Raw genomic sequence first — 13,296 nt, 5'->3', positions numbered from 1 at the left:
TTTCAAAAACCGTAAAAAAAATCAGTCCGTCTTTCATACTAGCCATTTAAGAATTAGATTGAATTTCAAACACTCTTTATTTTCGCTAATCCGTAAAAAGTTGCCCGTCTTTCATATCATCTCGAAGAAGAATTAATTTCAACTTTCCATTTTCTCTAATCCGTATTTTCTTAGTCTGTCTTTCGTATAATGTCGTAACTGAATTTTTTATGAACTTACTATATTTGCTAATTCGTAAACAAAAACAGACCATTTTTCTGATTATTTCGGAACTAGACTGAATTTTAACTTTATAAGTGTGTTAATACGTAATGTTTCGTTAGTCCGGATATATTGCAGTGTCCACTGTATCCCTAAGCATAATGCCTCGTTAAGAGCCCCAGGAAAGGACAGGAAAGGACCGTCAGAGAATGTCTGGTCAATTCGTCCTAGTCTGTGAGAGATACAATCGGGAAAATCCAATTCGGAATCAAATAGCTTTGGGAGAAAAACCGGTTAAAATCCAAAGAGCTTAAGAACTTCTGAAAATCAATAGCGAATAGTTAATATTTTCCCTCTGACAAATGCCGACCTTAGATTTTCAATTTGATGTCTGGATATCATGGCCGATTTTAAATATCTTTTTTATGTACATTTATTTGATTCCGATGTATGGAGTGGGATTTTGGATTAAAATGACACAAGTTTATCTTATGTTAGGATTTAACTCGAGTTTTAAGAAATGGAATAGAAATCCCTGTCCTAGGAGACTTTTCCATCACCTGAATAACAAATAAGAATTTGGGAGAAATCTATGATGTGTCTGTTTTTGATTATGATCCAAGACCGACTGACAGACAGGGCGACGCAAAGGTCATAACCCAAATCTCCTCGTCGTGACACCTAAATATTTTGTTTTGTTTTAATTCCAATATACAAGGTGTAGCTCACGTCTTTATCCCTTCATTCATTCATTTCTTTATTCCTCCAAATTGGAGAGTTACATGTACATGTATATATATATACGTGAACCTTAATGTGAATTTCCCTAAAGGTTTCCATGTAAAATCATGTTAGAAAGCGATTTAAATTACATAAAAACGGGTTACAGACAATATAAGGATATTAGATCTACTGTTATTCCAATACACAAGGTAAAGCTCACGTCTTTATCCCTCGTCAGTGCTACTTGTAAGGTAAGAGATAATGTTACGCTCCGTTGAACAGAAGAACGAGGAAGCAGGTGTGAGGAACGCAAAAGTTGATCTGTAGAAACCAGTGCAATAAACAGCCTTTATTTCAAGTAGCACTGCCAAAAAGTCTAGACTAATTTACATATATGTAAATGGTGCACTGTACCATGCGGGTATGATATACGACAGATATCAAACATTTTTGCAATAAAATTTCCTGTGGGAATGAAGTTAGCAGACTTTTTTATTTGGATATGAAAAATAATATCTCAATAATAGCACCACAGATAACTAAGATAAATATTACCAGCACACGATAACTAAGATAAATATTACCAGCACAAGATAAATAGGATAAATATTACCAGCACAAGATAACTAAGATAAATATTACCAGCACAAGATAACTTAGATAAATATTACCAGCACAAGATAACTAGGATAAATATTACCAGCACAAGATAACTAAGATAAATATTACCAGCACAAGATTACTAAGATAAATATTACCAGCACAAGATAACTAGGATGAATATTACCACCACAAGATAAATAGGATAAATATTACCAGCACAAGATAATTTAGATAATTATTACCAGCACAAGATAACTAGGATGAAAATTACCACCACAAGATAAATAGGATAAACATTACCAGCACAAGATAATTTAGATAAATATTACAAGCACAATATAACTAAGATAAATATTACCAGCACAGGATAACTTAGATAAATATTACCAGCACAAGATAATTAAGATAAATATTACCAGCACAAGATAATTTAGATAAAGATTACCAGCACAAGATAATTTAGATAAAGATTACCAGCACAAGATAATTTAGATAAATATTACCAACACAAGATAACTAAGATAAATATTACTAGCACAAGATAACTTAGATAAATATTACCAGCACAAGATAACTTAGATAATTATTACCAGCACAAGATAACTAGGATAAATATTACCAGCACAACATAAATAGGATAAATATAACCAGCACAAGATAACTAGGATAAATATTCCAGCACAAGATAACTAAGATAAATATTACCAGCACAAGATAACTAAGATAAATATTACCAGCACAAGATAACTAAGATAAATATTACCAGCACAAGATAACTTAGATAAATATTACCAGCACAAGATAACTTAGATAAATATTACCAGCACAAGATAACTTAGATAATTATTACCAGCACAAGATAACTAGGATAAATATTACCAGCACAACATAAATAGGATAAATATAACCAGCACAAGATAATTTAGATAAATATTACCAGCACAAGATAACTAAGATAAATATTACCAGCACAAGATAACTAAGATAAATATTACCAGCACAAGATAACTAAGATAAATATTACCAGCACAAGATAACTAAGATAAATATTACCAGCACAAGATAACTAAGATAAATATTACCAGCACAAGATAACTAAGATAAATATTACCAGCACAAGATAACTAAGATAAATATTACCAGCACAAGATAACTAAGATAAATATTACCAGCACAAGATAACTAAGATAAATATTACCAGCACAAGATAACTAAGATAAATATTACCAGCACAAGATAACTAAGATAAATATTACCAGCACAAGATAACTAAGATAAATATTACCAGCACAAGATAAATAAGATAAATATTACCAGCACAAGATAATTTAGATAAATATTACCAACACAAGATAACTAAGATAAATATTACCAGCACAAGATAACTAGAATAAATATTACTAGCACAAGATAACTTAGGTAAATATTACCAGCACAAGATAACTAGGATAAATTTACCAGCACAAGATTACTAAGATAAATATTACCAGCACAACATAAATAGGATAAATATTACCAGCACAAGATAATTTAGATAAATATTACCAACACAAGATAACTAAGATAAATATTACCAGCACAAGATAACTTAGATAAATATTACCAGCACAAGATAACTAAGATAATTATTACCAGCACAAGATAACTAGGATAAATATTACCAGCACAACATAAATAGGATAAATATTACCAGCACACGATAACTTAGATAAATATTACCAGCACAATATAACTAGGATAAATATTACCAGCACCAGGTAGATATACTATACTTTTTTTGTTAAGTCAACAAAACTATTTGTATTGAATTATTTCTAGTTATAAAAGATGTGTTTTACCCTGGCTCTATCACAGTTATGGCGACGATACACTAGTGTTGTGTGATTTATCCGGGGTTGCTTATCAATATTCATTTATTCAACACTAGGAAACGTACTACACGAACGAAAAATTAATAAAATACAATGGGACAGGAGACCGCGTCCTGGGGAATAGCGCACTATGTTTATTGTAACGTTGAAGAACAGTGGGTCAATTCTCTCTTTAAAGTTCCGTTATAACGCCAACACTTGCGCGTGAAATACAAATACATGTGTATTTTGAAAATAAAAAAATTGCTGGTGCTATGAAAGTTGATAAAAGAAAACAGTAGACGATTCTACGCGCAAAATTTCGTTATAACGTCATTTTGATAAATTTATCTACACGTTTATAGTCAAACGGAATTAATAAAAACAAATTCGTTCGGCCTCCTTTTGTACATCCTCGATATCCAGGGGTGACTCTCACTAACGCTCTCGTCACCCCTCGACTATGTCATTGCAAAATTGAAGGCACGAAGATTGGTCTCAGGTCACAATAACTTGACCAATCGCTAGGCTGATATATATATACTTGTCCTTTGAAGAGCATAAAGAGGCGACACTCGACTTAACAGTCAGTCACTGTTACCGTTACGCGACCGCGGGATTCTTTTGATGTACATCAAATGATCGAACTTGTTTTCTTCTCTCATCAAAATAGTGGTGCAAAACTGAGCCTTCAATTTTGCTATTACATATTCCAGGGGTGCAGAGAACGTAACTCCTGGGTATCGGGGATGCCTTTTGCAATACCGAACTACATGTAGCAGGTAATGGTCTGTTGATTTTTCAAAACGGGTTAAATTTGTTGAAATTGCTAAATAAGACAGGCCTGATCGCGAAGTTTGCTTAGTAACAGTATAAAAATCACGCCAACTGTTGTGTGTGAAAAGAGTCCGTGAAATATGGTGTGAGGGAGAAAACTTGTGCAAACTGTTAAGAGATGCAAATGAATCTGGCGCAAAATGTATGAACGACTGGAAATATTTATTTCACGAGCATCTGGACCAATTTGGCAAACTTGTACAGATTACATGTAGGTTTATGTCCGTTGCCAATCCGGTCAATTAAAATATATAATAAAAAACACTTTAAAGTTTCAATACTGTTTTTATACATTTAATTCAATTTTGAATCAGGACAGAAATATATATTAAACCGGAACAAATCACAATTTTATATAAAAACCGACAAAACTAACATGCAAGTCAACGTGTAATTTCACTGTAAATAAATAAATTGACATTATTTACATAAATTAACATTTCTGTTCTTGGAACTCATGACTTAAAACATGATTAAAATTATGTTTTCACTGACTTTTGGCAAAACTTGAATATATGACAGATTTAAATGTCATTTGGGATTTTTGTCGATAAACGAAAGACTTTTTTTAATTTCCCGTGCAACCTAAAACAAAGATCAATTTCAAAAACATGGAAATTGCCAGAATAATTTCCTCATAATCCAAAAAGACAACACAATTTTCAAGATTTACTGTAAATATTTTTTCTTATATAAAACTAAGAATAAATTTTCACATCTAAAGAAAGCGGACTGGTACACATGCTGATGATGCATGAAACTTCAGAAGTTCCTGTACCCAACAATAACAGGGTTCATGGAACAAACAAAAAATGTCATAGTTAATTCACTAGTGACTACTAAATTCTGACTATCCTCGTATTTTGGTAGTATAACCCAACCATGCTGACTATAAACCAACAATGCTGACTTTTTACTGAAATTCACTTTAATTTACCACGGTTGGGTTATACTCAGCATTGTCGTTTAAAAGTCAGCACGGTCGGATTAAAGTCAGCATAAAGATTTTACCTGTGTTCATTGATCCGCGCGCGAGCTCCACACGGCCAGTGCTAGACAGCAGCAGGGGGGTTTCACACCTCCTGTAGGCCGCGAGCGTCAGCTCTGATCGCGGCATTTCTTTACCTTTGAACCGCCTATAGACATCAGTTTCCTTCCGTACACGGCCATTCTTTACCCGCTGGGTAGACTTCCATCGCAAATAACGAAAGGCGAATCTCGTTCACTGTTCTACGCTCAGTGCGTTTTGAAATGTTCTGGTCATACTTTATCGACAGAATTCTAATAATAAATAATGGATTATGTTGAGTTCATATCTTTATTGCCAACAATCATTTTCTAGAATACATACTTTCTTTGAACGTAATTATGTTGTTTTTCAATCAATTAATTGCCTAGTTAATCGTGTGTTTATATAGTGTTTTAAGCTATAATCAAATCATTTATACGATGTTCTCGTCATACTTTTATCAAACATAAATATGTTGTTTCGGAAATATTTACACCCGTTAAATGTTTTAAAATCGATGTTTTTTTAATTGAAATAAGAATCGCCTGTTAACTTAGTTGTGTATGTTTTCATTGGTTGTACTTGCTTTGAAATGAAACAATCGCCTCGTTATCATTGTTATAGTCATTCTTTCATCGACATAAGTTTGATTTGTAATAAATAACCGATTATTATATTAAGATGTTGTGTGGCTACTGTATTGAAATGATCATGGACCGTAATTGTTTACTTTTAAAACTATGACACTGTTTGTACCTTTATACGGCCTGATGAACAGCAATACTTGTTTTAAACACTCGATTTATGTATCAAAGTTAAACTATGTAACAGTGCCGTGTTTGTTATTTACTTCGACCTGGTATTTTGAAATACATGTTTGTTATGTACATACTCGATTATTATGTCAAATTAAACTATAAAACTGCTGTGTTTGTAATTAACTTTGACCTGGTGTTTTGAAATACAAGTTTGTTTTATACTCGATTAATATGTCAATTTAAACTATAAAACTGTGCCGTGTTTGTAATTTACTTCGACCAGTTGTTTTGAAATACTTGTTAAATACATACTTGAATTGTGCCGTGTTTGTAATTTACTTCGACCTGGTATTTTGAAATACATGTTTGTTATGTACATACTCGATTAATATGTCAAATTATAATATAAAACTGTGCCGTGTTTGTAATTTACTTCGACCTGATGTTTTGTAATATGTGTATGTTATTAATGTGTATATCAATGTTAAATAATATGTCTAAAAACCGCAAGGTTCCGAGCAATTTGACAATACAATAATCTGCTTTTCTACACAGCAGATGTTCTTGTATGTAGTTATGCCTGGTCTCATAATGCATTTTTTATAGCATCAGAAAAGGCTTTGATAATTTGATATTTGATAATGCATCAGCTAATAATTGTTTTTGAATGACTCTGTACATATGTCTTACTGATAATAAATGGTGCCAAATATATTCATATAATTATTTGAAATTGGCACGCATTTCTAAAATGACCCTTGCGCAACCATTTTCATTGGAAGAACATGATATCAGTAGTGTGATGAACATGTGTTGTTGAATTGAAATGACATAAATATAAAGTTGTATTGAAAAGACAAAAAGGTAAATTGTAAAACAGAAAAAATACATACAGGTGTGGAAATGGACTGTATCTCATCCCTAGCCTCACTATCTCATACAGGTGTGACAATGGACTGTATCTCATCCCTAGCCTCACTACCTCGTACAGGTGTGGAAATGGAGTGTCTCCCATCCCTCGCCTCACTACCTCGTACAAGCATATGTGTACATCACATTTCCCTTTATTAAGAAAATGTAACTATTAAATTGTCCCTTTAATTTTAAAATCAAGCAAAATCCGTGAGTATTTCTCACACAATTAAATATCATACTTCAAAAAATAAATCTTCGAACAGAATGTCATGATCACTGTGCTGTATATAAATCCAATACATTAAGTTCTACAATATTCTGTATTGTACGATTGACAAAATTCCATCAACGGTTTTATTCTGTTGAATTTCTACTAAAATCAATCCTCTCCACGCCAAACCTCTTTAGCTTGGGAATACATGTGTACATATCATAAACCTCCATCTAAATGAATCCTCCCTGATGTAATATTTCCAGATCCTACACCACAGCACGCACTTCACTGAGCAACAAAGTGGACAATACCAAAAACACAGACGAGTGTACAAAGGGAAGTAACTCCCTAATAACAAATGTTGCCTTCCATTACCAATTTGTTGTTTATGACGAAGGTTTTGAGGTACATAAACAATTTTTGTTAAAGAAGTATATTATGCCAGTAACAAGGGCTCAATGATCTATTTAATGACATCTCCTGTATAACTTATACAATTGTAATTAACAAATATCCTCATTCGATTAAAATCAATTCATCAACATATGATTGACAGATAACTTGATGTAAAGCAATAATGAATAGGCTGCATTTTTCTATATATGTGAAATATAAACATGATCAAAATTAATTTTTGCTCAGAAACAATTTCACCATTTGGGGAATTGATGACCATTTGAAAATTAGCACACTAAAATAATACATCAGTTGATGTTCTGAACAAACTTGGAAGTAGGTATAAATAAGATAAAGATTCGTTTGTCATGGTGTCTAGCTAGATTGACACATATAATACTGTAAGACACAGGTTGATGCCACAATTGGAGTTCAATGATAGCGACATATTTAAGGATTTCACCATCTAACAGGGTAACTCTAAAGATGAACAACAGAAATGTTAAGCACCTTCCTTTAAATGGTTTAATTCACTGTTTCCAGTGGGACTACATGTATTAACTGAATTACTGCTCATTCTCAGACTAAATGAATCACTCTTATGAGTAAGTCAGGATCAAGTTGAAAGTGTCAGTGCAAGGTGAAACTTGAGTTGAATGATTCACTCTACTGAGTAAAACTAGAGCTGAACAAGTTAGAGAAAATGATTGAGTCACTGACCTGAGCGACACTCAAGTAAAAGTTTTTCAGCAAGACTGGTGTTCAAAAATTTAAGTCAATGTATGTCCTGAGCTAGACATGACTGAGTCAACGGTCGGAACAAGACTGAGGTGAGTCATTGCTCAGAGTGAGACTGGAGTTGAAAGAGCCACTGCTCTGACTCAGAGACAAGACTTAAATGAGACAGTTTCCAAGTGAGCTAGACTACAGTTGAATGAGCCTAACTGGAGTTTCATGTTTCAGTTCTCTGAGTTAGACTGGACTTTAAGTATATATAGTCACTGCCCTTTCTGCATAAAGATTTTTCTGAGTGAGCCTGGAGTTGAGTCACTGTTCTGCATGTGCTTGTATTGAGCCTGGAGTTGAGTCACTTCTGTGTCAAACTGTAGTTGTGCCTGGAGTTGAGTCACTTCTGTGTCAAACTGTAGTTGTGCCTGGAGTTGAGTCACTGTTCCATGTCAGACTATAGTTGAATGTCAGAGTTGAGTCACTGTTCCGTGTCAGACTGTAATTGAGCCTGGGGTTGAGTCTCTGTTCCGTGTCAGACTATAGTTGAATGTCGGAGTTGAGTCACTGTTCCTTGTCAGACTGGAGTTGAGCCTGGAGTTGAGTCACTGTTCCATTTCAGACTAGAGTTGAGTCACTGTTCCATGTCAGTCTGTTGCTGAGCCTGGAATTGAGTCATTGTTCCATGTCAGACTGGAGTTGAGCCTGAAGTTGAGTCACTGTTCCATGGCAGTCTGTTGTTGAGCCTGGAGTTGAGTCACTGTTCCATGTCGAACTGTAGTTGAGCCTAAAGTTGAGTCACTGTTCCGTGTCAGACTATAGTTGAATGTCGGAGTTGAGTAACTGTCCCGTGTCAGACAGTAGTTGAGCCTGGAGTTGGGTCACTGTTCCGTGTCAGACTGTAGTTCAGCCTGGAGTTGAGTCACTGTTCCGTGTCAGACAATAGTTGAATGTCGGAGTTGAGTCACTGTCCCATGTCAGACTATAATTGAGTCTGGAGTTGAGTCACTGTTTCGTGTCAGACTAAAACTGAGCCTTGTGTTGAGTCACTGTTCCATGTCTGTCTGTTGTTGAGCCTGGAGTTGAGTCACTGTTCCATGTCAGTCTGTTGTTGAGCCTGGAGTTGAATCACTGTTCCATGTCAGACTGTAATTGAGCCTGGAGTTGAGTCACTGTTCCATGTCAGTCTGTTGTTGAGCCTGGAGTTGAGTCACTGTTCCATGTCAGACTATAATTGAGTCTGGAGTTGAGTCACTGTTCAGTGTCTGACTGTAGTTGAGCCTGGATATGAGTCACTGTTCCGTGTCAGACTATAATTGAGCCTGGAGTTGAGTCACTGTACGGTATCAGACTATAGTTGAATGTCAGAGTTGAGTGACTGTTCCATGTCAGACTGTAATTGAGCCTGGAGTTGAGTCACTGTTCCGTGTCAGACTGTAGTTGAGCCTGAAGTTAAGTCACTGTTCCATGTCAGACTATAGTTGAATGTCGGAGTTGAGTCACTGTCCCCTGTCAGACTGTAATTGAGCCTGGAGTTGAGTCACTGTTCCATGTCAGAATATAGTTGAATGTAGGAGTCGAGTCACTGTTCCTTGTCAGACTGGAGTTGAGCCTGGAATTGAGTCACTGTTACATGTCAGACTGAAGTTGAGCCTGAAGTTGGGTCACTGTTTCATGTCAGTCTGTTGTTGAGCCTGTAGTTGAGTCACTGTTCCGTGTCGGACTGTAGTTGAGCCTGAAGTTAAGTCACTGTTCCATGTCAGACTATAGTTGAATGTCGGAGTTGAGTCACTGTCCCGTGTCAGACTGTAATTGAGCCTGGAGTTGAGTCACTGATCCATGTCAGAATATAGTTGAATGTAGGAGTCGAGTCACTGTTCCTTGTCAGACTGCAGTTGAGCCTGGAGTTGGGTCACTGTTTCATGTCAGTTTGTTGTTGAGCCTGGCGTTGAGTCATTGTTCCATGTCAGACTGGAGTTGAGCCTGGAGTTGGGTCACTGTTTCATGTCAGTCTGTTGTTGAGCCTTGAGTTGAGTCATTGTTCCATGTCAGACTGGAGTTGAGCCTGGAGTTGAGTCACTGTTCCATGTCAGTTTGTTGTTGAGCCTTGAGTTGAGTCACTGTTTCATGTTGGACTGTAGTTGAGCCTGAAGTTGAGTCACTGTTCCATGTCAGAATATAGTTGAATGTAGGAGTCGAGTCACTGTTCCGTGTCAGACTCTAATTGAGCCTGGAGTTGAGTCACTGTTCCGTGTCAGACTATAGTTGAGCCTGGGGTTGAGTCACTGTTACGTGTCAGACTGTAGTTGAGCCTTGGGTTGAGTCACTGTTACGTGTCGGACTAGAGTTGAGCTTGGAGTTGAGTCACTGTTCCATGTCGGACTGTTGTTGAGCCCGGAGTTGAGTCATTGTTCCATGTCAGACTGGAGTTGAGCCTGGAGTTGAGTCACTGTTCCATGTGGAACTGTAGTTGAGCCTGAAGTTGAGTCACTGTTCCGTGTCAGACTATAGTTGAATGTCGGAGTTGAGTCACTGTCCCGTGTCAGACAGTAGTTGAGCCTGGAATTGAGTCACTGTTCCATGTCAGACTGCAGTTAAGCCTGGAGTCGAGTCACTGTTCCGTGTCGGACTATAGTTGAATGTCTGAGCCGAGTCACTGTTACGTGTCAAACTGTAATTGAGCCTGGAGTTGAGTCACTGTTCCGTGTCAGACTATAGTTGAATGTCGGAGTTGAGTCACTGTTCCTTGTCAGATAGTCCTAATTATTTGACGTTTTATCAACTTTTTTCATATTTGTCTGTCGTCGATTAACGTCAGAACTCCGGCCCTCTATAATATGCGGGAAATATGCGACCCGCGCCCAGAGCGCACTTCAAACTGATATTTTAGAAACAAATCGTCACTTTCACACACATGTCGCACATGGATCGAAAGATCTATTCATTATGCACAAGATGAACATACATAACATGCCTCAAACAACAAATATATTCACTAAAAGCATATTTTTTCATATACTTACTCTGTTTTACTCTAATTTTTTGATAGCTCAGCCTTCTAATGCCACGTGACTAAAATCTCACCAGCCTACGTCATACCCTTGGGAAATACCTTCGGTAACGCGAGATCTCGTCAAGTCATGTGACATTGCTCATGGCCTAATTTCCATTAAAAACATGGGTTGGTATAGAAAACGTTTGAAAATACTCTGAAACATGTTATTGATACCACCCAGTGCATAATGAATAGATCTTTCGATCCATGTGTGACATGTGTGTGAAAGTGACGATTTGTGTCTAAAATATCAGTTTGAAGTGGGCTCTGGGCGCGGGTCGCATATTTCCTGCATATTATAGAGGGCCGGAGGTCTGACATTAATCGACGACAGACCGATATGAAAAAAGTCGATAAAACATCAGAATGATTTCGACTACGTGTCAGACTGTAGTTGAGCCTGGAGTTGAGTCACTGTTCCATGTCAGACTGTTGTTGAGCCTGGAGTTGAGTCAGTGTTCCATGTCAGACTGTTGTTGAGCCTGAAGGTGTGTCACTGTTCAATCTCAGACTGTAGTTGAATGTCAGAGTTGAGTCACTGTTCTGTGTCCGACTGTAGTTGTGCCTGGAAATGAGTCATTGTTCTGTGTCAAACTGTAGTTGTGCCTGGAGTTGAGTCACTTTTCCGGGTCAGACTGTAGTTGTGCCTGGAGTTGAGTCACTGTCCCGTGTCTGACTGTAGTTGAATGTCAGAGTTGAGTCACTGTTCCATGGCAGACTGTAGTTGAGCCTTGGGTTGAGTCACTGTTACGTGTCGGACTAGAGTTGAGCCTGAAGTTAAGTCACTGTTCCGTGTCAGACTATAGTTGAATGTCGGAGTTGAGTCACTGTCCCCTGTCAGACTGTAATTGAGCCTGGAGTTGAGTCACTGCTCCATGTCAGAATATAGTTGAATGTAGGAGTCGAGTCACTGTTCCTTGTCAGACTGGAGTTGAGCCTGGAATTGAGTCACTGTTCCATGTCAGACTGAAGTTGAGCCTGGAGTTGGGTCACTGTTTCATGTCAGTCTGTTGTTGAGCCTGGAGTTGAGTCACTGTTCCGTGTCGGACTTTAGTTGAGCCTGAAGTTAAGTCACTGTTCCGTGTCTGACTGTAGTTGAATGTCAGAGTTGAGTCACTGTTCCATGTCAGACTGTAGTTGTGCCTGGAGTTGAGTCACAGTTCTGTTTCAAACTGTAGTTGTGCCTGGAGTTGAGTCACTATTCTGTGTCAGACTGTAGTTGTGCCAGGAGTTGAGTCACTGTTCCAAGTCTGACTGTAGTTGAATGGCAAAGATGAGTCACTGTTCCATCTCAGACTGTAGTTGAATGTCAGAGTTGAGTCACTGTTCCGTGTCTGACTGTAGTTGTGCCTGGAGTTGAGTCACTGTTCCGTGTCAGACTGTAGTTTAGCCTGGAGTTGCGTCACTGTTCCATGTGGAACTGGAGTTGAGCCTGGAGTTGAGGCACTGTTCCATGTCTGACTGTAGTTGAATGGCAAAGATGAGTCACTGTTGCATCTCAGACTGTAGTTTAATGTCAGAGTTGAGTCCCTGTTCCGTGTCTGACTGTAGTTGAATGGCGAAGATGAGTCACTGTTCCGTGTCAGACTGTAGTTGTGCCTGGAGTTGAGTCACTGTTCTGTGTCAGACTGTAGTTGAGCCTGGAGTTGAGTCACTGTTCCGTGTCAGACTGTAGTTGAGCCAGGAGTTGAGTCACTGTTCCGTGTCAGACTGTAGTTGAGGCTGGAGTTGAGTCACTGTTCCGTTGCAGACTGTAGTTGAATGTCAGAGTTGAGTCACTGTTCCGTGTCAGAATGTAGTTGAGCCTGGAGTTGAGTCACTGTTCCATGTCTGACTGTAGTTGAATGGCAAAGATGAGTCACTGTTCCGTGTCAGACTGTAGTTGTGCCTGAAGTTGAGTCACTGTTCCGTGTCTGACTGTAGTTGAGCCTGGAGTTGAGTCACTGTTCCATGTCTGACTGTAGTTGAATGGCAAAGATGAGTCACTGTTCCGTGTCAGACTGTAGTTG

Source organism: Mizuhopecten yessoensis, unplaced genomic scaffold, assembly GCF_002113885.1.
Source record: "Mizuhopecten yessoensis strain PY_sf001 unplaced genomic scaffold, ASM211388v2 scaffold8657, whole genome shotgun sequence".
NCBI lineage: Eukaryota > Metazoa > Mollusca > Bivalvia > Pectinida > Pectinidae > Mizuhopecten > Mizuhopecten yessoensis.
Note: the sequence above shows the minus strand (reverse complement) of the source record.